The sequence below is a fragment of the Giraffa tippelskirchi genome, chromosome 2 (assembly GCF_054371585.1).
Source record: "Giraffa tippelskirchi isolate mGirTip1 chromosome 2, T2T-mGirTip1v1.2.pri, whole genome shotgun sequence".
Classification (NCBI taxonomy): domain Eukaryota; kingdom Metazoa; phylum Chordata; class Mammalia; order Artiodactyla; family Giraffidae; genus Giraffa; species Giraffa tippelskirchi.
In genome coordinates, this window is record NC_137276.1 from 47,748,023 (window position 1) to 47,774,910 (window position 26,888).

At 41.8% G+C, this 26,888-nt stretch overlaps 1 pseudogene; it reads right to left on the reverse strand.

The window, feature by feature from the left end:
- Positions 1-22,492: 22,492 nt before the first annotated feature.
- LOC145539528 (large ribosomal subunit protein eL20 pseudogene) lies at positions 22,493-23,034 on the reverse strand (annotated as a pseudogene).
- Between the last annotated feature and the right edge of the window lie 3,854 nt (positions 23,035-26,888).

Genomic DNA, 26,888 nt, shown 5'->3' on the forward strand with positions numbered 1-26,888 from the left:
GCTTCTTGAAAGGGTCAGGGTCTTGGCCAGCCTCCTCCCCCAGAACCATCATATTGCTTCAGAGCAAAGGCAGGTTAGTATGTGAGTCAACTCAGAAAAAAACAATCGTTCTACACGTACCCCATGAATTATGGAGAGAAAAGAGTATTTTCTAGGGTAATAAATAGATTTTTTTCTTAACTGACTATGTGTCTGAAGAACTGACAAATTGTAAGCCCTAAAAATTACTCCTGTTTCAAATCCTAAAAGATGATGCTGTGAAAGTGCTGCACTAAATAGACCAGCAAGTTTGGAAAACTCAGCAGTGGCCACAGGACTGGAAAAGGTCAGTTTTTATTCCAGTCTCAAAGAAAGGCAATGCTAAAGAACGTTCAAACTACCGCCCAATTGCACTCATCTCACATGCTAGCAAAGTAATGCTCAAAATTCTCCAAGCTAGATTTCAACAGTATGTGAACCAAGAACTTCCAAATGTTCAAGCTGGTTTTAGAAAAGACAGAGGAACCAGAGATCAAATTGCCGACATTTGTTGGATCATAGAAAAATCAAGAGAATTCCAGAAAAACATCTACTTCTGCTTCATTGACTACGCTAAAGCCTTTAACTGTGTGGAACATAACAAACTGTGGAAAATTCTTCAAGAGATGGGAATATCAGACCACCTTACCTGAGAAATCTGTATGCAGATCAAGAAGCAACAGTTAGAACTGGACTTGGAACAACGGACTGGTTCCAAATTGGGAAAAGGGTATGTCAAGGCCGTATGTTGTCACCTTGCTTATTTAACTTGTAGGCAGAAATGCCAGTCTGGATGAAGCACAAGCTGGAATCAAGATTGCAGGGAGAAATATCAACAACCTCAGATATGCAGATGACACTACATTTATGGCAGAAAGCAAAGAGAAACTAAAGAACCTCTTGGTGAAAGTGAAAGAGGAGAATGAAAAAGCTGGCTTAAAACTCAACTTTCAAAAAACTAAGATCGTGGCATCCGGTCCCATCACTTCATGGCAAATAGATGGGGAAACAGAGGAAACAGTGACAGACTTTATTTTTTTTTGGACTCCAAAATCACTGCAGATGGTGACTGCAGCCATGAAATTAAAAGACGCTTGCTCCTTGGAAGGAAAGCTATGACAAACCTGGACAGCATATTAAAAAGCTGACAAAGGTCCATCTAGTCAAAGCTATGGTTTTTCCAGTAGTCATTTATGGATGTGAGAGTTGGACCATAAAGAAAGCTGGGTTCTGAAGGATGATGCTTTTGAACTGTGGTGTTGGAGAATACTCTTGAGAATTCCTTGGACTGCAAGGAGATCAAACCACTCAATCCTAAAGGGAATCAGTCCTGAATATTCATTGGAAGGACTGATGCTGAAACTGAAGCTCTAATACTTTGGCCCCTGATGCGAAGAACTGACTCATTGGAAAAGCCCCTGATGCTGGGAAAGATTGAAGGCAGGAGGAGAAGGGTATGACAGAGGATGAGATGGTTGGATGGCATCACAGACTCAATGCACATGAGTTTGAGCAAGCTCTGGGAGTTGGTGAAGGACAGGGAAGCCTGGCATGCTGCAGTCCATGGTGTCACAAAGAGTTGGACATGACTGAGCTGCACTGAAGAATCACTCAGTACATGGGGCAAGAGCTCTTTTTTTAATGGGACTTCTCTGAAGAGCCACTCAAGCACAGGCAGTCAAATCCTTAACCCTGTTTTATGATACTGGGAGGGGGCACAGGTTGATTTTGAGAACCTGTGAGATAAAGCCTCTCTTAAATGCCTTAGGTCACCTTCAAATGTATTTTTATAGGGTCTTGGTCTCAGAGGGAATTTGAACAGGGAAGACTGGCATTAAAGTTCATGGTGACTGAGACTGCTTGGCTTCCTCCCCCTTGGAACCGCCCTTGTTTTCCTTCATCCTGGAGCTCTCCTCAGTGTACTTCTCTCTAGGCTCCCTGCTCCAGAGCTCCCACTCAGAGACTATCCTGTTGAATGAGGGGTTTCACAAGGAATGCTTCCTTTTGCTAGGTCTGTGTTCTCTACCAAAAAGCCACCTGTTAAACAAAACATTTAATTTAACACAGTGTGCAAAGTGTAATAAGTTGATTCCTAAATGTTAGTTATTACTATTACTAACAACACATCATTATGTAAATTCTTTGACTTGTATGTCCTGAGCCCTTTTTAAATGTCAGGTACTGTGCTGGGTTTTGGGGACACAAATGTCAACAAGATAGACTCCTTTCTCCTAGGAAGGGAGCTGACAATCTAGTTGAGAAGAATCCACCACCTTCCTTAAACATGGGCCAGTAGCTGTCTCATAGAGAATTTCCTGCACGGGAAACTGTCCTGTAGGCCCCACTCCCAAAAGACCTCTCAGCATGAACGCAGGGCTCCCTGTGGTGCCTCCTTCATTACTTGTTCCAGCATCAGAGAGAGAAAAGGGTAGAGCCTTAGGGGGCTGGCACAATCACCGCTCTTTTTTTCCTTCTGCACAGCCACAGATACTTTATTTTCAAAGCCCAGGTGGCCCAAAGCAAGGGCCAGTTCTTGCACCTGATTGAATGGTGCCGTATGAGTGTCTTTGCTCCCTTTTCTCCCAAGGCTGTGTCAGTAAGACTGTGTGGGTCACCCCCAGGACTGGGAGTCATTTTTCCTGCTGATAAACAACACCCAGCACCTAGAAGTCCTGTCAGTTCTGTTGAGGTCAGGATCAGCTGTGGTTGTTGGGACATTTCAGTTCCTATTGTGAAAGTAGATGACAAATCTTTGGTGGGAAAAGGTGACTATAAAGGGGGAATGGTCACCTTTCACAACAAATCTTCAGGTGTCTCAAGAAAGTGGACACATTGAATAGAATGTAGAGGAGAAAGCAGTTAGGAATGGAGTTGATGAGACCCATGTGAGACCCACCCACCATCCCCTTGACACACACTTAGCAGTCTTTACCCAGATCCTACACGGGGCTGAGTCCTCAACCACTGCCTGCATCTTAAGACACACACTCAACAGGAAGGAGGGAAGCTGGGTGAGGGTGTCAGCAGGTGAGGGTGTCAGCAATGTAAATTTAAAATATTGTCAAAAAACTATTCTTTTACTTCACATGCATTTCAAAACATTACAGAAGGACAAACAGTTCAATAACTGATGCTACAACAAAAGGCAAACCATTTGGCAAAAAAAAAGGTAAATGTTTATGTAACTCCTATCCCAAGATAGCCTTCAGATGGATTACATGTAAAATGTAAAACCCAGATCTATAAAAGACCCAGAAGAATGTATGGTTTAATATTTTAAAATCTTGGCATAGGAAAGGTTTCCATAACCATGGTAACAAAGGCAGAAACAATTAAGAATAAGATTGCTGGATTTGACTCCATTAAAATTCAATAGCTCTGTGTCAGCAACATCATTAAATGAAGTTAACACATGCTAGGAAAATGTTAATAATTGTCATATTTAAAGAGACCATGCAAATCAATAAGAAAGAGAAAACATTTCAATGGAAATTTGGCAAAGGATAGCAACTCATACATACATAAAAATAGAATTCAGGAAAAGTACTCAGACCCTATTAATTTTTGAAAGTGCTAATTGAAACAAAGAAAAATTTTCCCTAGCTAGTGAATGGCAAAGTATTGCAAAGAGGACTAGGGAAATAGAAATTTTTCATCCCTGTGTTAATTGAGACAGTCATTCTGATTAGATATTTGCTAATATGTATCAAAAAGCCCTAAAAATATACATATGACTGCTACAGTTTTTTTTTTTCCTTAGGAAAATGAAAAATGAAATAATTGTATCCTAAATATGAAATGAAAGCTGTGGAATTCTGCAGTAAAGTCTAAAGTGAATTATTGACTTGGAAAGGATTCCTGGTTCCTTTGAAGGGAGAGACTGCCCCAGAAGCTTTCATGAGATGGCATGATGCTCAAGGAAAGGTAAGGGCTTCTTTTGCTGCCATATTCTCAACAAAGTCCTTGGATCCATAGTGGTAGAATGAGGATCTGCCCTCCTGGAGGAGTTTATCAGAATAATTTTCACTATGCCTCAAGTCTTTGTTTACTCCAGTCCCCATGAGAAATGCAACCCCCTTACAAATCCCCATCTCATCCCACTACTCCGTTCATTCACTGAACTAACCAGTCTTCCCATCCCTCTGAAACCATCACACTAGGTCCAACATGGAGACCAGTGCTGGGGAGAAAGCTGGCTTTCTTTCATACCCCTCCTGCTCAGTGGACAAGCTTGAGTAGCTGAACTCACCAGAAAGAAAGGGGTCTGTGATTTAATGCAATTCTATGGAGGGTTGTTAGTACCTTGATTAGAGCCATACAAGTCTCTTGACTTGCCAGCTATTTCTCAGAGCTGGAAATCATCTTGGCCTCTCCTTGGAAAAGCCATTCCTGTTCTCTGCAGCTACTGCTGTCTCTGCACAATTATGTCTTCTCACTAAGTAGTTTGATCTCACTACTCTTACCTGATTTATAAATTCAGGACACTAATAATTTGGGCTTAATGATGCCTTGTGTGTGCCTCTTAGCTTTTGTAACCTCAAAATTCCTTCAGCTATTCAAATAGAAATTATTTATTGTTCAGTTCAGTTCAGTCGCTCAGTTGTGTCCGACTCAGTCCCCATGGACTGCAGCACGCCAGGCTTCCCTGTCCATCACCAATTCCCGGAGCCTTCTCAAACTCATTTCCATTGAGTTGGTGATGCCATCCAACCATCTCATCCTCTATCATCCCCTTCTCCTCCTGCCCTCAATCTTTCCCAGCATCAGGGTCTTTTCCAATGAGTCAGTTCTTTGAATCAAGTGGCCAAAGTTTATCCTTAAGGGAGCTATTTATGCATGCTTCCGATATTTTTAAATTCTTGCCACTTATTTCTAGCATATAACTAGCTGTGCCTTTCTACATTTAGCCTCTTGACGGAATTGCTTATAAACCAGAATATGGGAGGGAAAGTTTGGGGTGGGAACTGATGCCCTGCACTTAGTATATATTTGCATGTTTCCGGGGCTATGGGCCTGGCCATCATTTCCTGCTGAGCCTTTCATGTCTAGAGCTGATTATTCTGTTTGGTATCATTTAATGGGGCTGCCATAAGTTCCCTTTAGGATATAGAGGCTGCTTGACACAAAAAGAGGAGGTGCCCTTTGTTGTGTGTGTGAGTGTTATGCTCTCATAATGTGCCTTCTGAGTAAGTGTCAGGGAGGAGCACAGCCCATTTTGTAGGGAGGCCTCCAAAGCAACGAGAGGTTAAGATGTGAATGCGACTGCAGGTGGGAGCTTAGCTTCTCAGGTTGTCTGTTATATTTGAAACAAAGACACAGCATTTAGAATTAAGGAACATTTGACAAAATATGCTCTTTAGAAACTTGTTTACCATGATCAGTTTATATTAAGTCAAAAGATAGGTATACATTATAAAACAATAAAATAGAATTAACTGATAGAATCTGAGCTCTAGAGCTTCCCAGAGTCTGAAATCTACAAAGTATTATAATTCATTATGATATAAAAGAACAAATACATTACAAAAAAAGAAGAAAAATCTTACAGGCAATGACCCCTTTCCCAATTTGGCAAAACTAGTAACAATGAATGCTTCTATAGGAGGTACAAAATTGTGCCATTGACAACTTGCTCAGTTATTTCTTAAGTAATAATTGGCCAGAGTGGGAAACTAAAGAATATAGCAACATAATGTTTATTAAATAACAACTGAACTAACAACATATAAAATTATCTAAAATTCTGTAATGTTTATCAAAGCAATACTCAAAAGAAAATTCACATAATGTATTTTATCATCGACAAAGAAAAAAGAAAAGAAGAAAAAATTCAATTTACATTACTTGGAAAAGATGACTCAAAGATGTGAAAGACAAAAATAATATTAATAAAAGGAGAAATAAATTAGAAAACACAGAAGATAAAAGTTACAAACCCCCCAAAACACAACTCACTAAAAATATCTGATCAAGAAAAACAGATCAATATGTACAAACAATATTTAATTAGGAAAGAGTATGGCAAAGATAATATAAGCTGGAATCAAGATTCCTGGAAGAAATATCAATAACCTCAGATATGCAGATGATACCACCCTTACGGCAGAAAGCAAAGAACTAGAGAGCCTCTTGATGAAAGTGAAAGAGGAGAGTAAAAAAAGTTGGCTTAAAACTAAACATTCAGAAAACTAAGATCATGGCATCCAGTCTCATCACTTCATGGCAAATAGATGGGGAAGCAATTGAAACAGTGAAAGACTATTTTTTGAGGTGCCAAAATCACTGCAAATGGTGACTGCAGCCATGAAATTAAAAGACGCTTGCTCCTTGGAAGAAAAGCTATGACAAACCTAGACAGCATATTAAAAAGCAAAGACATTACTTTGCCAACAAAGGTCTGTCTAGTCAAAGCTATGGTTTTACCAGTAGTCATGTATGGATGAGAAAGTTGGACTATAAAGAAAGCTGAGCGCCAAAGAATTGATGCTTTTGAACTGTGTTGTTGGAGAAGACTCTTGAGAGTCCCTTGGACTGCAAGGAGATCCAACCAGTCCATCCTAAAGGAAATCAGTCCTGAATATTCATTGGAAGTGTTGATGTTGAAGCTGAAGCTCCAATACTTTGGCCACCTGATGCGAAGAACTGACTTATTGGAAAAGACCCTGATTCTGGGAAAGATTGAAGGTAGGAGGAGAAGGGGACGACAGAGGATGAGATGGTCGGGTGGCATCATAGACTCGATGGGCATGAGTTTGAGTAAACTACGGGAGTTGGCGATGGACAGGGAGGCCTGGCGTGCTGCAGTCTGTGGGATCACAAAGAGTCAGACGCAACTAAGCGACTGAACTGAACTGAATAGATATTTTGGGGTCTTTGGTTTCACTGATGACCACCAGAGGGCACAATAACATAAAATTTTTTTTTTCCCTTCCCTTTTCTTTGCTAAGAAGTTCTGGATGAGTTCTGGGCTGTTTATTTGACAGACACTATGGGGTTTGTGGTGGGGGGTGGGGGTGAAGTGGAGGAGGAGCCAGCCTGCTTAAGAGTTAGTTTCAGAAGGGATCAAGGAGATTTGGGTTTGCCCACCTTCCATTGGACCTAGTGCATGAATGCTTAGTTGTCTTTGACTCTTTGTGACCCTATGGACTGTAGCCCAACAGGCTCCTCTGTCCATGGAATTTTCCAGGCAAGAATAATGGAGTTGGTTGCCATCTCCTTCTCCAGGGTATCTTCCTGCCCCAGGGATCAAACACATGTCTCTTGTGACTCCTGCATTGACAGGTGGATTCTTGCTCAACTGTGCCACCTGCAGATTTTTTACAGTCTGAGCCACCAGGGAAACCACCAGGGAAGCCCACCTTCTGTTGCAGGGAACATCAAAATGAGGATCCTAAAGCCCTGACAGGAAAAGAAAAGAAAAAGACATGTAATTTATAGCATGAATTAGTAAATGGATATAATTTCCAGGAAAAAAAAATAATGGATTTCTGAACAGGAAAATCTGCTAGCGCAAAATGCAGTTGAAGTTCACTCCTGGAGCACCAGAGATGGGGGGATTTTGCTTCTCTTCTTTGTGTTGAAAGTGCTTCAGAAACTCAGAAAGGCAGAATTAATTGGCTTCTAACTCGTCCATGCCCCGAGAGGGTAAACAATCCTTCCGGAATAGCAGTGCTAAATTAGAAAAGAAATTTATCAAAGTTCCTTTCTGGCCCAAAGATTTTTTTTTTAATTATTAAATAACTTCCAAGGGCCATCTTTGGCCCTGTGGTAGAAAGTGTACCAGTATAAAAGTCACACACCTGTCACAAACCCACCCTTTTGTGACTTTGGGCATATGACTTCAAATGACTCAAATAATGACAACGATCTTGCCTGTGGCATGGAGCGGTGAACGTTAATTCTGGTAGTAACGTTTCACTTTTTGAAAACATAAGACTGTCTGTGTATGTAAGGGTTTCATGTTACCCAGTGGGCCTAGAACTAGTCTCTCCCCTAGAACTAGCACCTCCCACAGTGCTGTCAGTATGCAGTTTTTGAGCCTTACATCTTTCTCTGCTACATTAGCAAGTTATATACATGTCTCCTCTTGACTATGAGAGCAAGATCTTGACCCAGAGCATTTGTGAACCTCTTCATTCCTGAGCAGTGTCATACATGTTCAGTTCAGCTCAGTTGTTCAGTTGTGTCCGACTCTATGGACTGCAGTACGCCAGGCTTCCCTGTTTATCACCAACTCCTGGAGCTTACTCAAACTCATGTCCATCGAGTCAATGATGCCATCTGACCATCTCATCCTCTGTCGTCCCCTTCTCCTCCTACCTTCAATCTTTCCCAGCATCTTTCCCAGGGTCTTTTCCATTAAGTCATTTCTTCACATCAGGTGGCCAAATATTGGAGCTTCAGCTTCAGCATCAGTACTTCCAATGAATATTTAGGACTGATCTCCTTTAGGATGGACTGGTTGGATCTCCTTGCAGTCCAAGGGACTCTCAAGAGTCTTCTCCAACAACACAGCTGGAAGCATCAATTCTTCAGTGCTCAGCTTTCTTTATAGTCCAACTCTCACATCCATAAATGACTACTGGTAAAACCATAGCTTTGACTAGACAGACCTTTGTTGGCAAAGTAATGTCTCTGTTTTTTAATATGCTGTCTAGGTTGATCATAACTTTTCTTCCAAGGAGCAAGCGTCTTTTAATTTCATGGCTGCAATCACCATCTGCAGTGATTTTGGTGCCTCAAAAAATAGTCTTTCACTGCTTCAATTGCTTCCCCATCTATTTGCCATGAAGTGATGGGACTGGATGCCATGATCTTAGTTTTCTGAATGTTTAGTTTTAAGCCAACTTTTTCACTCTCCTCTTTCACTTTCATCAAGAGGCTTTTTAGTTCTTCTTTGCTTTCTGCCATTAGGGTGGTATCATCTGCATGTCTGAGGTTATTGATATTTCTCCTGGCAATCTTGATTCCAGCTTGTGCTTCATCCAGTCCAGCATTTCTCATGATGTACACTGCATATAAGTTAAATAAGCAGGGTGACAATATACAGCCATGATGTATTCCTTTCCCGATTTGTAACCTGTCTGTTGTTCCATGTCCAGTTCTAACTGTTGCTTCCTGACCTGCAAACAGATTTCTCAGGAGACAGGTCAGGTGATCTGGTATATCCATCTCTTTAAGAAGTTTCCAAAGTTTGTTGTGATCCACACAGTCAAAGGCTTTGACATAGTCAATAAAGCAGAACTGGATGTTCTTCCAGAACTCTCTTGCTTTTTCGATGATCCAGCGGATGTTGGCAATTTGATCTCTGGTTCCTCTGGCTTTTCTAAATCCAGGTTGAACATCTGGAAGTTCACTGTTCACGTACTGTTGAAGCCTGGCTTGGAGAATTTTGAGCATTACTTTGCTAGCGTGTGAAATGGGTGCAATTGTGCGGTAGTTTGAGCGTTCTTTGGTATTGCCTTTCTTTGGGATTGGAATGAAAACTGACCTTTTCCAGTCCTGTGACCACTGTTGAGTTTTCCAAATTTGCTGGCATACTGAGTGCAGCACTTTCACAGCATCATCTTTTAGGATTTGAAATAGCTCAACTGGAATTCCATCACCTCCACCTCCAGGGTCATACATGTAGCAGATACTCAAAGAATATTTACTAAGGGGGTACATGAAACTTTGTTCAGTAATACCAATGCCTCTCCTCTTCATTCTAACCCTAGAGTAGCCAAAGCATACAGATTGGGAAAAAAGTGTCATCAGTCACTGTCATGGTGGTATATGTAGAAAATCCTTTGGATAATAAAAATAAAATCACTAGAAAATACTTTGAATTTTGTATGGTCACAGGACACAGTCAGTTAACAATTGTATTCATACATAATGGCAACACAGAATTAGAAAATGAAAGAAAAGCACTTTTTATAATAGTGTCAAAACATCAAATATCTATGAAGAAATTAGCAAAATACATACAACATCTCTATACTAAAAGCTGCAAAATAGTGCTGAGAAAAATTAAGGCAGACCTAAATAAGTGGAGAGGTATATTATGTTTATTAATTCAGTTAAGATGGCATTTCTCTCAAAATGGATTTATAGGCTCAGTGGAAGTCCCAGAGAGACTTTTAAATTTATTTTAAAAAATGTTTATTTTGTTTTTGGTTGTGCTGGGTCTTTGTTGCTGCACCTGGGTTTTCTCTAGTTTTGGAGAGCAGGCTTCTCATTGAGATGGCTCCTCTTGTTGCAGACACAGGCTCTAAGCTTGAGGACTTCAGTAGTTGCAACAGGAGAAGTAGAATGTGTAGGTTCAGTAGTTGTGGTGCACGGGCTTAGATGCTCTGAGGCATTTGGAATCTTCCCAGACCAAGGATCAAATCTGTGTCTCCTGCATTGGCAGGGGGATTCTTACCCACTGTACCACCAGGGAAGTCCTCAGTAAGACTTTTTAAGACGTAGACAGCTGATTCTAAAATTTACAGAGAACGGCAAAGAATCTAGAATAACTAAAACAATCTTTTAAAAGAGGAACAATGTTAGAGAACTTATCTAACCTGATTTCAAGAGTTATTATAAACTAGTAATAAGGAGAGTGTTTATTGACATAAGAATAGACAAACCAATGGGACAGAATAGAGAGTCAAGAAACAGACTCACACAGTCAATTAATTTTCTACAATGGTACCAGATCAACCCAATTGGGAAAGAAGGTCTAATAAATACAGTGTTTAACACTTAATAATTGTACCTAAAAAAAAAAGGAAACTCAACCCCTATCTCACTACATACACAAAAATTAAGATGAATCATAGCCCTAAAAATAAAAACTAGGACCATAAAGTATCTACAAAATTACATAGGAGATTGTTTTTATGACTTTGGAGTAGGCCAATTTTCTTAGGACACAAAAACACCAATCATTAAAAAATAATAAATTAGCCTTTGTAAAATATTTCTATTAAAACGGGAAAAGGACTTGAATAGACATTTCTCCAAAGATGATCTACAGATGGCCACTAAACACACAAAAACGCACACATCACTAATCACTAGGGGAGTTAAAATCAAAACCACATTGAGATACTACTTCACATGCAATAGGATGGCCATTATATATACATTAATATCAAGTATTTTGGTGAGAATGTGGCAAAATTGGAACCCTTGTGCACTCTTGGTGGAAATGTAAAATGGCACTGCCGTTGTGGAAATGATGTGGCACTCCTCAAAAAAGTCAACATAGCAATTCCACCTCTGGGTAAATACCTAGAAGAATCAAAGCATGGACTCGAACAGACATTTGAATACCAATGTTTATGGAAGCATTATTCACAATAGCCAAAAGTAGAAACAACCCACATGTCCATCCATGGATGAATGGATAAGCAAGATGTGTATATACCTGAAATGGAATATTATTCAGTTTTAAATAGGAAGGAATTCTAATACATGCTACAGCATAGGTAAACCTGGATAATCTTGAAAGCAGTCACAAAAGGACAAATATTGCATGATTCCATTTATGTGAGGTACCTGGAGCAGTCAAATTCATAGAGACGAATTTGAATGGTGGTTGCCAGCAGCTTCAGGGAGGAAAAAATGGGAAGTTACGGTTTAATGGGTACAGAGTTTAGTTTGGGATGATGCAAAAATTCTGGAGATGGATAGTGCTGATGGTTTTACAACAATGTAAATGTTTATTCCATGCCACTGAGCTGTATATTTAAAAATGGTTAAAATGGTTAATTTTGGCGTGTATATTTAGCAGCAGTAATACAGAGAGACTGTGTGCATATTTGTCATCACAGAATTTGTGAAGGCAAAGGCAAGTTGTGATGCATCTAACCGACACAGCAGAGGCTAATGCATGTCTTTAACAGCACACCCCAGCTTGTTCCAGAGTTCCTCAGAGGTGCCTGCAGCTAAACACAGTCATCTAACACTTAATGGGTGCTTGCTCTGTGTGTGGATCCTCTTCCAAGAGCTCTATGGGTGGTATAATATTTATTTTTTTATTTATTTGGTTGTGCTGGGTCTTAGTTGCAGCATGCAGGATCTTTTAGTGGTGGCCTTTGGGATCTAGTTCCCTGATCTGGGATCGAACCTTGGCACTCTGCACTGGGAGCTGGGACTCTTAACTACCTAACCATCAGAGAAGTCCCTCTATGGATGGTGATTTGTGTTTCCTCTTCACAGCTTTAAGAGGCAGGTAATTACCCTCCTGAGGAAGGGGGTTAAATCAGGGGAGCCACAGTGATGAGCGTGCCACAACCCTCAAGGCAAGAAAGAAGTGGAACCACAGAGCCTCTGTGGTCCAGCCCCAGGTTCATATCTCTGACCACTGGACACCCTGTTTCCTGCATATCCTCTTTCAGCTCCCTCTGCCACTCCTCAGGCTCTCCTTTCAGGCATTTGTCTTCTTTTCATGTGCAGAATCCCGTTCTGTTTTGAGGAAGCGAACACAGCGGGCCTGAGCCCCCAGCTCTTCTGTCCCACTGCTGCCACAGGAGCCCTTGTGGGGCCACCTGACACTTCTTTTGGAAGCAGACAGAAGGTCAAGCATTCTAACCTGCTTGTCTTCTTCGGAGACTTGTTCTTTCATATATCCTCTCTTGTTCCCAAATGTTCTTTCTTTTTTCAGGAAAAGATGTTGTGGGGATAAGAACAATACAACAGTAGAAGAATACTGAAAAAAAGAGGAAAAATTTGTTACTAATTCTGTCAAACAGAGAAAAGCATCATGAACATTTCTGTTAAAGGCTCAATGTGGTCATAGTGGTAAATAAAAATTGCCCACCCAATCAAATGGATATTATTAATGATAACATAACCATTCCCACACCGTTGAACATTTAAGATATTTCATATTTGCAATTTAATGTTGGGTGATATTCTAAAGCCTCCCCCCCCATTAGGATAATTTTACACTATTCTCTCTTATTGCAGCAGCTTCTGTTGCTGCCCCTCCCTTCTGGAGGTCCCTTAGAGGTACTCCTGCCCACTTTGAGATTTTGAATCCCCCCAGTAAGTTGGTCTCAGAGACTCCCTGTGGCTCAGAAGTCACCTTGGACCCCTTCCCTGCCTGGAAGTCTCTTTGGCTTATATGTCAGTGGATGGAAAAGGGCACAACCACAGCTGACCCCAGAAGCATCAGACCACGTGTTGCCACACAGAGACACAAATCACCTCCTTGAGCAGCCTCTTGGCTCACATTTGGTACCTACAGTTGGCAAGTTGGTGTGCCCTCTGGACATCTTGTAGTCCGTAGGCCCTGTGGAGGGTCCCAGAAGAGCTCACTGAGCCCAAGTGAGCGTCTGTCACACAGTGATTTCCAAGAATTAAGAACGATGTTACTTAGAAGGCCGCTTAGCAAGTGTTTTTTTTTTTTTTTTTATAAATTTATTTATTTTAGTTGGGGGCTAATTACTTTACAATATTGTAATAGTTTTTGCCATACATTGACATGAATCAGCCATGGGTTTACATGTGTTCCCCTTCCTGGACCCCCCACCCACCTCCCTCCCCATCCCATCCCTCTGGGTCATCCCATTGCCCCGGCCCTGAGCCCTTGTCTCATGCATCGAACATGGAATGGTGTTCTGTTTCACATATGATAATATACATGTTTCAATGCTATTCTCCCAGAACGTCCCACCCTCACCTTCTCCCTCAGAGTCCATAAAATTGTTCTATGCATCTGTGTCTCTTATTCTGTTTCGCATATAGGGTTATCGTTACCATCTTTCAAGTGTTTTATAAAGACAGATGGGTTAGCAGGGGAAGCGCCGACGCCTGGCAGGCTCTGAGCGCACTGATGACTGCAAAAGGGCACGCCGTGGATCGAGACGCGTCTCTCCTGGAAGCTTCCAGCAGGGGGCAGGGCACGCACGTTTAGGAACCTCTTTCTGGACTGCACCGGGCTTTACGTTGCAGAATCACTGAAAAGGTTTGGAACGCACTCTATTTACGAACTGAAGTTTATTGACTTTCCAAACAGAATCATTCTATCCCGAAGGAATTCTTTTAAAAAACAACAGCATGTGTTACAATCAAGTGGATCCGGTGGAACTTGCTTGCTCACCTTTCTTTGGACTTCATCACACGGAGTGATATCCAGACCGCAGGTAGGGTCCCGCCTGTGGGAAACAGCAGGGGAGGTGGATTCCTTCTGATGCCGCCACTTGAGGGTGCTGATTAAACAGACTCGCAGATCAGGGGGAAATGCGTCTGTAGTGGCCCACAGCTCCCAGTTAGACTTGGACATGAAAGAAATGGAAGTATTTTCCGTAATTCCAATCTAATTTCTTTCCATTTTATGCCTAACTCAACCACTTCTTGGTTAATTCTGCCGAGTTAGTGATGGTTCAGCCATTTTAGATTTAAAACTGGCTGGCACCCCCTCCCCTCACCCTTGGGTTGACTATAGCTGGGAGGAACAGGCCTGGATACCACTGCACACGTGGTACCATGGGGGCGGCTGTGTAGAAAGTGCTGATGGGTGAGCAGGTGGGGGCTCCTCCCTTCCTATATGGGTCAGAATGGATTGAACACTGGCCTGTGTTTTCTGTGCCAGAGGGGTTATGCTGAATGCCCTGTGCTCAAAGAAGGCAGTCTTCACAACATGTCTTCCCAGAGAAACCTCATATTCCTAGATAGAAGCTTCAACATGGAAGTTTAGTCAGGACATGAGGAGATGGAAACTGGTTTTTAAAACTTGTCAAGGGCCTTGACATTCATGGTGGACATGGGATTGGGTGAGCCACAATACTCAGCCCTTCCCACGCAGCATTTCCCTCCTGAGGTCCTGGAGAACACCCTGGGGGCCTGGCCCCTCACACTACACCCCCCACACCGGCCTTTGCCCACAAAGGACCCATTGTCTCTGCACTGGAGTGCTGATGCCGAACTGCCCTGTGCAGCTGTCATAACACTGGGATCTGCTGGCTCTTCCTTGGACAGTTGAGTAACCAGATCTGGGTCTGATGTTTGCACTTTCTGCTTGACCCCTACCCCTGGCCTGACAAGGGGCTCTCTGCATCCCAGGTCCTGTGAATTCCAGCTGACATGCACCTTAGGCTTCCCAAGCCTTCACTGTGCCCACACCTGTTTTGCTGTGAGAACTCTTGACCTGGATTCACAACCTTCCTGGAAGCACTGCAAATGTCTAGAGACTTGGGGGCAGAGAGAAATAAATTACCCCCTGTTTCTTCTTTCCCTTCTTCCCTAGAGTAAATAGCAAAGGTTTTGGTTTTAAATTTGGAATGGTGGACCCTATAGTCTTTGCAAATATCCCATGATCTCATTCTCTGACCCTTTTCCCTTTTCATTTTGACACCTGGGGATTTGTTGCTAAATCCTGAAAGCCTGGAGCCATGTTATTGACTATCTTCTAGTGTTTTGTGGTTTTCCTATTACACTTTACATGAGCAGAACCAGCTCTTTTGCTTTCACCTCCTGTTTTCACTCCAGCCTTTGGGTCAGGGGATCACACATTCTAATAGTAATGCTGTGCAAAAGGTGTTCATTTCACTGTCACATAACTTCTATGACACAGCAACATTTTGTTGTATTGTCCTCTAAGGAACAGAAAAACCAGGGAAGGAGGAAGCCAGGTCTTGGCCCAAGATCAGTGAAAAAGGTTAGCCTCACTCAAGTTCTTCTGGCTGTCTGTGCCAAGTCTTTTCAGAATTAATAGAACCTCAGTGCTGTGTGGACTGGCTGTGGCTTAGAAGGACTGTCATGCAATATGCTCAAGTTGACAGGTGCTGATGGCCTCTTCCCCTCTCTGTCTCTTCAGGGTCTCTGGAGGCAAGTTGGTGGGACTCCCATTTACCTGAGAAGGGCCTTCTGTAGAACACCTTCATCGTAGGTGAATCCTTCAGACACTGAACGAGAACAGCAATGAGATCTCTTCTTTCCTTCCTTCTTTCCCTTCCCCAAATTCTAGGAAGCTGTGGAACAGAGATCTTTTTGTCATTTGTGTGACATCTTCTGGGACTCCTGTGAGTTAGCTGCTTCCCCTTCTATATTTCCCAATCCCAGGGCCACTGCTTAAATTGAGCAAATGCTCATTGCAAAACTTGAAGTGAAAGCTGTTCTAATTCATGATCTGGGTGGATCTGTTTATTAGTATAATGATTTTCCAGCAGATGGCAGAAAAGTGTCATGAAGAGCAGGTGCCTTGTTCTCATTTGTGTGGCATCTCTGAATTAGCAGTGGATGTGCCCTTGTTACATCTGAGCTGGTGCCACAGCAGAAAGACGGCCACCATGAGCAAGACCTGCACCTTGAGGCCCAGCTGGGCTGCACCTGAGGGAGCGGGGTGCCGGGGCCTCCCTTCCACTGCAGCCAGATGGGGCCAGGGCAGTGAGGTCTGGTCCTCAGGACTGGCCACGAAGGCTCTTCAAGACACATGATTTAGTCCAGAGGTTCTCAAACTGTGACTGATGAGCCAGTCCAGCCACTCTTTGTTTATGTTTGGCCAGAAAGACAAGAATGGTTTTTATACTTTTAATTGGAAGAAAAATCAAAAAGAAATGATATTTTGAGACATGAGAAAGCCATATAAATTCAAATTCAGTATCCACAAATGAAGCTTTGTTGGCACACAGCCATGCTCATTTGTTTACATGTTGACTCTAGCTGCTTCTGACCTACAATAGCAGAGCTGAGGAGTCGTGACGGATGCCACAAAACCTCAAATATTTTTCTCTGGCCCTTTACAGAAAAATGTTGTCAACCCCTAGATTAGTCCTTTGGGGCTTGCATTGGCTCCAAGCTATCACTGTATATTTGGTTGTACATACCTAAGCAGATGGTGAGCCAGGGCCAGAATGGGGCAAGAGACCCAGGGGCTGCTGATACATGGTGGGTTCTGGAGAACCTTGGGAGTTGGAGGTTATGGGTCCTATTCCAGGCCATAGTACCCTATCCAGAGGGAGCGGTAATTTGGGGGAAAGTGGTTTCTCTTCAGCCTGAGGCCTGGCTGCAGTTGCTACAGCCCTAGTTGCAAAGGTGGTTTTTGTTTCAGTATCGCTGTCTGCCTATACACCAGCCATGACTCCTGGACCTAGCAGAAGACATCCAACCTTTCAAACTCCTTTGGTGACAAATTTGAGCATCTACTGATGTCTTGTGCATGCTAAGCTGCTTCAGTCATTTCCGACTATTTGTGACCCCATGGACAGTAGCCTGCCAGGCTCCTCTGACCATGGAATTTTCCAGGCAAGAATACTGGAGTGGATTGCCATTCCCTTCTCCAGGAGATCTTCTTGACCCAGGGATCGAACCCATATCTCATGTCTCCTGCACCGGCAGTCGTGTTCTCTACCTCTAGTGCCACCATGTCTTAAACCTGAGTAAACTCTCAGCTGATTTCTAACAATGTGTAAGGGAGATCCTCCATGACCTTCAGGATAATAAGGTGGAGTTGGATGTACACAAGAGGTAGCCATACTCTGAAAACCTAAACTTGAAGCCCTTGGATTCTCTATAGAAACATCTTCAACAGATCAATTCACTGAAAGGAATCTCTGTAGCCCAGCAGTTGACTTCCTGGGCCACGTTCTGTTCGAAATAGATATGCTTATAATATCAGATCAAAGATCTGTCAGGAAGTCTGGCTGTCTTCACTTTCAAAAGATATCCAAATTTCAGTTTTGCAAGATAAAAGGAGTTTGTAAATAGATGATGGTGATGGTTGCACAACAATATGAATGTTTTTAATACCACTGAACTGTACACTTAAAGGGTTAAGATGGTAAATTTTATGTTATATGTATTTTACCACAATAAAAAAAATGCAAAACGGAAGTCCAGAATCTAACCACTTACCTCCTCCTCTGCTGCCACTTAGTCCAAGACACTGTTACTTCATTCCTAAGGATTATTCTAAGAGCTTCTAAACAGGTTCCCCTCCTTCACCCCTGCTGTATTATAGCCTCCTCTCAATGAAGCAACTGGAATGATCCTTTTAAAATGTCAGAGCACTCAAGGACCTCTTATGTTCAAAATCTGCAATGCCTCTCAGCTCACTTAGAACAGAGGCTAAAATCCGTCCTGTTGTCCTCACGTCCTTCCACAGTCTGGCTCCAGCATCTCTGTGACCTTCTGTCCTTCCCTCTTTCCAATCTCTCCCCCATGGACTCCTTGCTCTTCCTCTGGGACACCAGGCACGTATCCATCAAGAACGTTCATGCTTTAGGGTAACTCTTGCTGGAATATTCCTCCCCAGATGTACACTTTCAAGCTTTTGCTTAGATATTGTTTTCTCCTCGAGGTCTAATTTGACTCTCCTTAATACTCAACCTTTCTCCCCACTCCCTTTGTGCTGCTTTATTTCTTATACTATAGTGCTTACTTATCCCTTCTGGCATACTATATGATTTGCCTATTTGTTATCTACTGTTTATTCTACTAGAATGTAAACTGCATGAGGTTAGGCATGTTTTTTTGCATTGGCTTAGAATAATATCTGGAACATTGAAGGTGCTAAACACATAGTTTTTTTAAAAAAACTTTTTATTTTGTATTGGGCTATAGCTGATACCAGTGTTGTGATGGTTTCAGGTGAACAGCAAAGGGACTCAGCCATACATATACATGTATCTGTTCTCCCCCAAACTCCCCTCCCATCCAGGCTGCCACATAACATTGAGCAGAGTTCCATGTACTATATAGTAGGACCTTGTTGGTTATCCATTTTAGATGTAGCAGTGAAAACACATATTTTTTGACTGATAAAGTAAATGAATTCTAAGAAGCAAGCCTTCTCAAGTATTGAAGCTTGTATTCGAATTACATGTACCTCCTCCTCTAACAAATTAGCTGAAAAAGTTTGGGTTTTGTCTTCATGGGGCTCCTAGTCAGGATCCATGAGGCAGCTTCTTTAAGTGAGGTAGATGCACTTATTCTCCTTGTTAAACAGAAGAGGAAACCAAGGCAGCCCTAAGACTTGAACCTAGGGCGCTGGCTGGAGACTCTGTTTTTTAATGCTACACTGTACAACCTTTCCTGCAGTGCGCTGGATTTTGAACTTGTCTTCTCTCCAGTCAAGGTCACTTCTTGCCTCTGCTCTATTTGACTTTTTCCTTCGTTGAATCCTTCCTGTATCCCCACTTTTCTGGGATGGAGTACAGATAATTTTCTACTTCACAGGCAGGGAAACTGAGTTTTCAGTACTGTGATTCTAATCACAATGTTAGTAGGTGACAGGACTGACCCCGGAACCTAGGAATTTCAGACTCCGAGCTGAATACACATGCTGTGCAGCCTCATGTTCTGCTCTTTGTTCTTGCCAATAATTGGATAAAGATATGGAGTGGATGCCAGTTAGATCAACAACAGTAGAAATTGGGGTGGAGGGTGAGACGTGAGTGGGGAGAGTGGGAAGGTGGCTGGGATCAAGAAAGGATACAGAATCATGGGGAATAGTGGAAGGAGCAGAGTGTTTTCAGCTTTGAGAGAATTCAGGGTGAGGGTGGGGCATATGAAAACTCTCAATATTTAGGTGTCTGTGTGGAGGTCTTAGATGGCAGGAGATTCTGGAGAGATGCTGTTTTAGGGTGAGGGACAAAAGTCTCTGAACTTGAGTTTTCCTATCAGTGTAATGAGGGCCCACTAAGGCCCATTTTGCAGAGTTGTGTTAGAAAGTCATTGTGAAAGGCAGCCAGCAGAACTCCTCACACCCCGTGAATGCCTTCTATCATGAGTGTGGTTGTGAGGCAATTGTGATAAAGATGACAATCTACAAGTCTGGAAAACCACTTTGGCAACTTAGTGGGAATGGTTTCAAGGATTAGGTTAGAGGACATGATGTGTTCTGTCATTCTACCCTTGGCTGTTTTATTTCATTAAAACCAATTTAGTTTTTGTCGAGCACAGGGAACTATAGTCCATATTTTTGTGTGTGTGTATTCATGCGCACTCAGTCATGTCTGTAGTCCACCAGGCTCCACTGTCTGTGGAATTTTTCAGGCAAGAATTCTGGAGTGGATTGTCATTTCCTACTCCAAGGGATCTTCCTGACACAGGGATCGAACCTGGGTCTCTTGCATTTCAGGTGAATGCTTTACTGACTGAGCTACTAGGGAAACCCCAATATTTTGTAATAATGAATAACAAAAGATTATGAAAAAGAATATCTATCTACTGAATCACTGTGCTGTACACCTGAAACTGATATGACATTGTAAAACAGTTATACTTCAATTAAAAAAAGAGATTGAAAAAGCAATTTTGTTTGGGTTGCCAACCACAACATCTATGATATTTTGGACAGTTTCATTTACCTTGAAACATAGAATGGATGTAATATTATTTTCTGTATGACAGAGGATTAGCTAGGATGATTGAAACAGAAATATTTGTTGTGTATTTGGATGGTTACATATAACACTAAATATTCTATAGCTTGTTCCTTTCCAAAAACATGTGGAAAAATGAACAAAAAACAACCATGGCATTACAGCATGACAGGGTTAGGGAATTTTAGGAATGGAAAGGACATTAGAAATGGGGTTAGGGTGAAATTCAATGTCTAGAGGAAGGAGTCAGAAGTCTCACCAGAGGCCCTTTCTGGTGGTGTGCAGCAGTCTCCTATCCTGCTCAAGTGTCACATTTGGCAAGCACTCCTGGAAAACTAGCAAAGGTTTCAGTCTTTTTCAACTAAATTCCATGATGCTGTCCCTCTTGCCAACCTGATGTTAATTTGCCTCCCATTGCTGTACCTTCGGTGTTTTCCCATCTCCTTCAGGATGAACTCCAAAGGAATTCATAATCTGGCACCAATATACCTAAGACTGTTAATTCCCTTAATGTGTCCAGTCTTGGCCTGAGGGTGAGCTCAGATTTCTGCGATGGGGCCACAGGGCTCTGGGGCTCCAGAGACAAGGGGCCAGGTGTATCAGCAGAGGCATTGTCTTAATCTTACTTGCTCTGGGGTTCTACTCTTACCTCTTTTCACACTTCAGTGCAGTGGAGGGAAAGTCAATGTTATTAAACCACCATGAACCTCTGTGAATCCAGGCAAGATTAGAGAAGCTTGTATGTAGCAGGTATTCACTAAACAGCAAACCCCACAATGGATGGTCTTTTGTAATGTAGGAGAGGCGTAGTATGTGCTGGTCTATTTGATTTTCACATAAGAACCCTTCCTGTAGCTAAAACAAGTACTTCCATGTCACCTGCCTGCCAGTCCAAGCATGCCTGTCCCTACAGCCCCTCCTGTGATGATACTGTCCCCCTTCCTTTGAGTTCAGGCTGGCACAGTGTGTGCTTAAGGTTATTCTTTTCACCAACCCCTTTTGTATTATTTTTGTCACAAGGAGGCTTGATTCAAACAGAGGAAAGAAATGCAAAACAATTCATTTCAGAGTCAGATAGGTGTAGATCTGCACCATTCAGTAGAAATTTAATGTGAACTACAAATACAATTAAAACATTTCTAGTGTCAACTAAAAAGGTAGTCACAACCTGAAAGTAGAGAATTATTTTATTTGGTGGGAATATTAGGACTCCAAGCTCTGGAGATAGCATTTCAGGTAGCCCTGGGAGACTACTCTGAGAAGGCGTAAGACAGTGTCAGACTATTTACAGGTTTGCAACAAAAGAGGCAGGCAGTCTGAACATCATAGATTTTTGTAAGGAAAATCAGATATCAAGTTAAGGAGTTTAGCGCTCTTCTATATGTGGGAAAATGCAAGAGTCTGGGATTATCGAAGTCATCTCTTTTATATACATCTCAGCTATCTGGGGCCAATGTCTTGTCTTTTTGATTTCTCACATCTCCCCACCCCCAGCTCCTCAGCAATCACTGTGAGGGTTGGTGGCATCTGTTGGATTGCAGGCATTGTGTTCTCTTTTGGGAGTCCTTATTCACATTTGGAGGACTGAAATCACTGATGACTGTTACATCCTTGTTTATTGATATGGTAGGAGATATTCCATTTCATAATAGTAGTTGTTAAAATTAATTTAAAACCATATTTTATTTAATTCAATATATACAAAATACTGATTCAACACACAACATTAAAAATGATCAGAAATATTTTCTTTTCTTTTTTTCTGTTTCGAGTTTAAGAAATTTGGTGTGTCTTTTATACTCTGAGCACATCTCAATTCAGACTTTCTTCACTTTTGGTGCTCAGCAGCTGCTTTTAATAGTGGCCGCTGTGTTGACACAGCAGGTCTGCAGAGTCTTATGGCTAACCAATGTTAGTCCTAGAGTCACGTGGATCTGAGTGTGAATTCTGACTTTGCCCATGAGAGGCTGTTCAGACTTAGAAAGCCTCCTTCACTTTTAGGAGCCTCAGTTTTCTCACCTATAAAATGGTCATATTAGTTATTGCCTCATAGGGCTGTCCTGAAGATAAAAATGAGATAATACATGTTCTGGCACAGAGTAAAGGTTAAATAAGTGTTAATTTCTAATATCATTCCAGCTAGATTTTATTTTATTTTTTGGTTTTCCCAGTGAGTTTTATTTGGACCGACCTAGGGACAGAGAAGGCCTGCACTTAAGAGAAGATGTTAGCCTCTTGGTGGTGAAGCCTGGCTTGTGCTGATGATGGAGGACCCGGTGGGGCAGCAGGAACTTGATCTGGCAGTCGTGGAACTGCTGGTCTGTGGCACTTGCTGGCTGCGATCTCCTTCACCTTCATGATCTGGATTGAGTGGGCCTGGGCATGGTGCCACGTGCGCATGGGTGATGGTTCCAGCTGTGATCAGTTCCAGGTACTCTTGGTACATGTTGTGGGTGCTGCTGTGGGAGTCATAGCGCAGTCAGATGCCAAAGTTCTTCACTGGCAGCAGAGATTTCCCTGTCCACAGTAGACCATTTCCCCTGAGGACTTCATCTTCCTCAGCTGAGACACAGAAGAGGGACTTGGCAACAATATGCTCAGGCACAGAAATTTTCATGCGTATCCGATAGAAAAGTGGGCTGCAGAGTCTGGGAGTCAGGCAGGCAGACAGGCATCGCCCCACCATCTTGTACTCTTGAATTGTGCCTGAGGATTTCATGGCACTCTGTCTGTGCTCGCTGCCACCCCTGAAAAGGTCTAGCTAGATTTTAAATTTGAGTGTTTATATGTAAGACAGTGGTGTTACATTTTCTTGTGTCAACTTTATTCCATAATACCTGTGGGTGATGAAGACAAGTTAAATTGCTTTGAGCACTTTAGTTGGTGGACATTCTTAAAGTACACATCTGTGAAGTTGGTTTTAAAATTTTGTTTCTCTTGAATATTTTATTATGAAAATATTCAAACAGAAAAGTTGAAAGAATTATACAGTGAACACCTGAATATGCAGCTATCAAGAGTCTACAATGAACATTTTGTTTTACTTGCTTTATTAAATACCTATCCATCTTTCTGCTATCCATCTATAAATCCATCTTATTTAACTTTTTTGCATTTTTATAGTTATTGGGGCTGTTGTTCATATTATAAAAGTTAAAAAACCTACTAAGATGCATTACTTATGAGTGTTTTTGCATATCTTTCAGAAAATTGCTAAGATAGTGAAAACAAATATGTAAGAAGTCAAATAATTTGAATAATACAATTAATATAATTGATGTACTCTAATATTTAATAAACAAGATACATATTCTTTTTCAATACCATGTTGTTTATTTATCAACACATTTTGTTGTTGGTAAGATGTTACTGTACAAATGTTTGATATGGTCCATTTGTTTATTTTTCCTTGTGTTTCCCTTGCCTGAGGCTGCTGCTGCTGCTAAGTCGCTTCAGTTGTGTCCAACTCTGTGCGACCCCATAGACGGCAGCCCACCAGGCTCCTCCGTCCATGGGATTTTCCAGGCAAGAGTACTGGAGTGGGGTGCCATTGCCTTCTCCGTTGCCTGAGGAGACACGTCAAAAAAAAAATATTGCTAAGACATGTCAAAGAGTGTACTACCTATGTTTTTTTCTAGAAGTTTTGTGGTTTCAGATTTTACATTTAATAAGTCTTTAATTCATTTTGGGTTTATTTTTATAGATGGTGTGAGAAAGTAGTCCACTTTGGTTCTTTTCTGTGTGGCAGTCCAGTTTTCCCAATACCACTTATTGAAGAGGCTGTCTTTTCCCCATTGTATATTCTTGCTCTTTTGTCATAAATTAATTGACTGTATAAGTGTGGGTTCATTTCTGGGTTTTGTATGTCCCTTAATTACTATATAGATGATCTTACTACTTTTGTCTTTTAACCATCCTAACGTTTAAGTGGTTGTTCTACTACCTTTACCCTATGTTTGCGTTCACCAATGAAATTTTTTGTTTTGTAATTGTTATAATTTTAGTTGTGGTCTATTTTTTCCACTTAGAGAAGTCCCTTTAACATTTTTTGTTAAGTTGATTTAGTGGTGCTGAGCTCTTTTGGTCTTTTTCTTGCCTGTTAAACTCTTTCTCTCTCCTTCAAATCTGAATGAAAGCCTTGCTGGGTAGAGTATTCTTGGTCGTAGGTTTTTCCTTTCAACAATTTGGATGTATTGGTCCACTCCCTTCTGTCCTGCAATGTTTTTGCTGTAAAGTTAGAGAACAGTTTTATGTGAATTCCTTTGTATGTAACTAGTTGCTTTTTTCTTGCTCCTTTTAAGGGGCTCTCTTTATCTTTAATTTTTGCCATTTTAATTATTATGTGTCTCTGTGAGGACCTCTTTGGGTTCATCTTGTTTGGAACTCTCTGTGCTTATCAGACCTGGATGTCTGTTCTCGTTTCCAGATTATGGGATTTTTTTAAGTTATTATTTCTTCAGATAAGTTCTCTGCCTCTCTCTCTCTTCTCCTTCTGGGACCTTATAATGTAAATATTAGTATGCTTCATGTTGTCCCAGAGGTCTCTTAAATGATCTTCATTTTCTAAAATTATTTTTTTCCTTCTTTCTGTTCTGCTTTAGTGATTTCCACCACTCTGTCTTCCAGTTTGATGATTTATTTCTCTATATCATCTTAGTAAAACTTCTTGTGTATTTTTGATTTCAGTATTGTATTCATCAGCTCTTTTTGGTTTTTCTTTCTATTTTCTAATTCTTTGTTAAGCTTCTCTCTGTTCATCCATTTTTCTCCCAAGTTTGCTGAGCATCTTTATGATCATTACTTTGAACTTTTTATGGGTAGATTTCTTATCTCCACTTCTCTTAGTTCTTCTTCTGAGATTTTATCTTGTTCCCTCCTTTGGAACATATTCCTCTGTAGCCTCATTTTGCCTAATTCTCTGGGTGTGTTATTGTATAGTAGGTGGGGTGGTTATGTTTCTTGATCTTGCAGAAGTGGCCTTGTTTAGATCTCTGTGGCTTCATGGACTGTAGCCCACCAGGCTCCTCTGTCCATGGAATTTTCCAGACAAGAACACTGGAGTAAGTTGCCCTTTCCTACTCCAGGGGGTCTTCCTGACCCAGAGATTAAACCCATGACTCTTGTATCTCCTGCATTGGCGGGCAGGTTCTTTACCATTAGTGCCACCTGGGAATCCCTCTTTATTTTTTTAAATTGGAGTATATTGCTTTACAATGTTGTGTTAGTCTCTGCTGTACAACAAAGTGAATCAGCTATATGTTTACATATATCTCCTTCCTCTTGGATCTTCCCCCACACCCTAGGAGACTTCTTAGGGGACCCAGCAGCATTCTCTATTCTGATCGCCAGAACTATATTCTCTAGCAGTTCCCCCTGTGTGGGCTTGCTGCAGGGCCAGGGGGATCCTGGGTCTGGTGCTGGTCCGCTGGTGGAAGGCTCCTTGTCCCAGGGTTGGCTGTGGGTTTTGGGGGGCTCCAGGCTAGTGCCAGCCTGCTGGTGAGTGGGACCAGTTCTTGGGTGGCTGGCTGCAGGGGTTGTGGGGTTCCCTGGGCTGGTGCTGGCCCAGTGGTAGAAGGGGCCAGGTCTCTGAAAGGCTAGCTGCTTGGCCTGGGAATTTCGGGACTGGTGCTGGCCCTCTGATGCTATAGGCTAGTGGGAAGACTCCAGAAATTTGCTTGTCAACACCAGTGTCTTCATGGTAGAATGAGTTCCCCCAAATGGCTGCCATCATCTCTCCACAGGGGGTGTCCCAGTTGCTGCCTGCCTTTGTGAGGCTTTCCAAGATCAGCAAGTGGATCTGACCTGAGCACCTTTTAAATTATTGCCTCTGCACTGGAATTTGGTGGATGAGTGTTTTTGTGTTCCCTTTAGGAGCAGAGTCTGTTTCCTATAGTCCTCTGGCTCACATATACAAGCCCTGCTGGCCTTCAAAGCTGGACATTATGGGGGCTTGTCTTCGTGATGCAGGAGGCCCAAAGCTTGGGGACCCTGATGTGAGGCTTAGACTCCTCACTACTTGGAGAGAACCTGTGCAATTGTGATTATCTCCCATATGTGGCTCACTCACCCAGGGGAATGATTCTTGACTATACTGTGTCTCTACTCCCTTTACTCATCTAATTCTAGTTCTTTTTTTATATTTTTAATTGTGGAAAATCTTTTTTGCTAGTCTTCAGTTTGTCCTCATAAATAGTTGTTTTATAGATAGTTGTGGTTTGGTGTGCCTGCAGGAGGCCTACAGGCATTTTGGCCATACCTCTAAACAACTTTTGACTATAGAAAATATCAGTTAGAAAGTAGAGTGTATTTAAAAGTGAAAACTACCCACAGCGTGACATGATGTGTCTAAATGTAACTCAAGAAGAGTATTCTTGCTTTTATTTTTATTTTTTATTAAAAATTTTTTCTTTGGCCACACCACAAAGGATATGAGATCTTAATTCCCTGATGAGGAATTGAACCCATGTCCCCTGCAGTGGAAGTGTGGAGTCTTAACCACTGAATTCACTAGGGAATTCCCCCTCCCTTAAAATGTATTTATTAGATAAGAAAAAATAAGATGAAAAGTCAAGA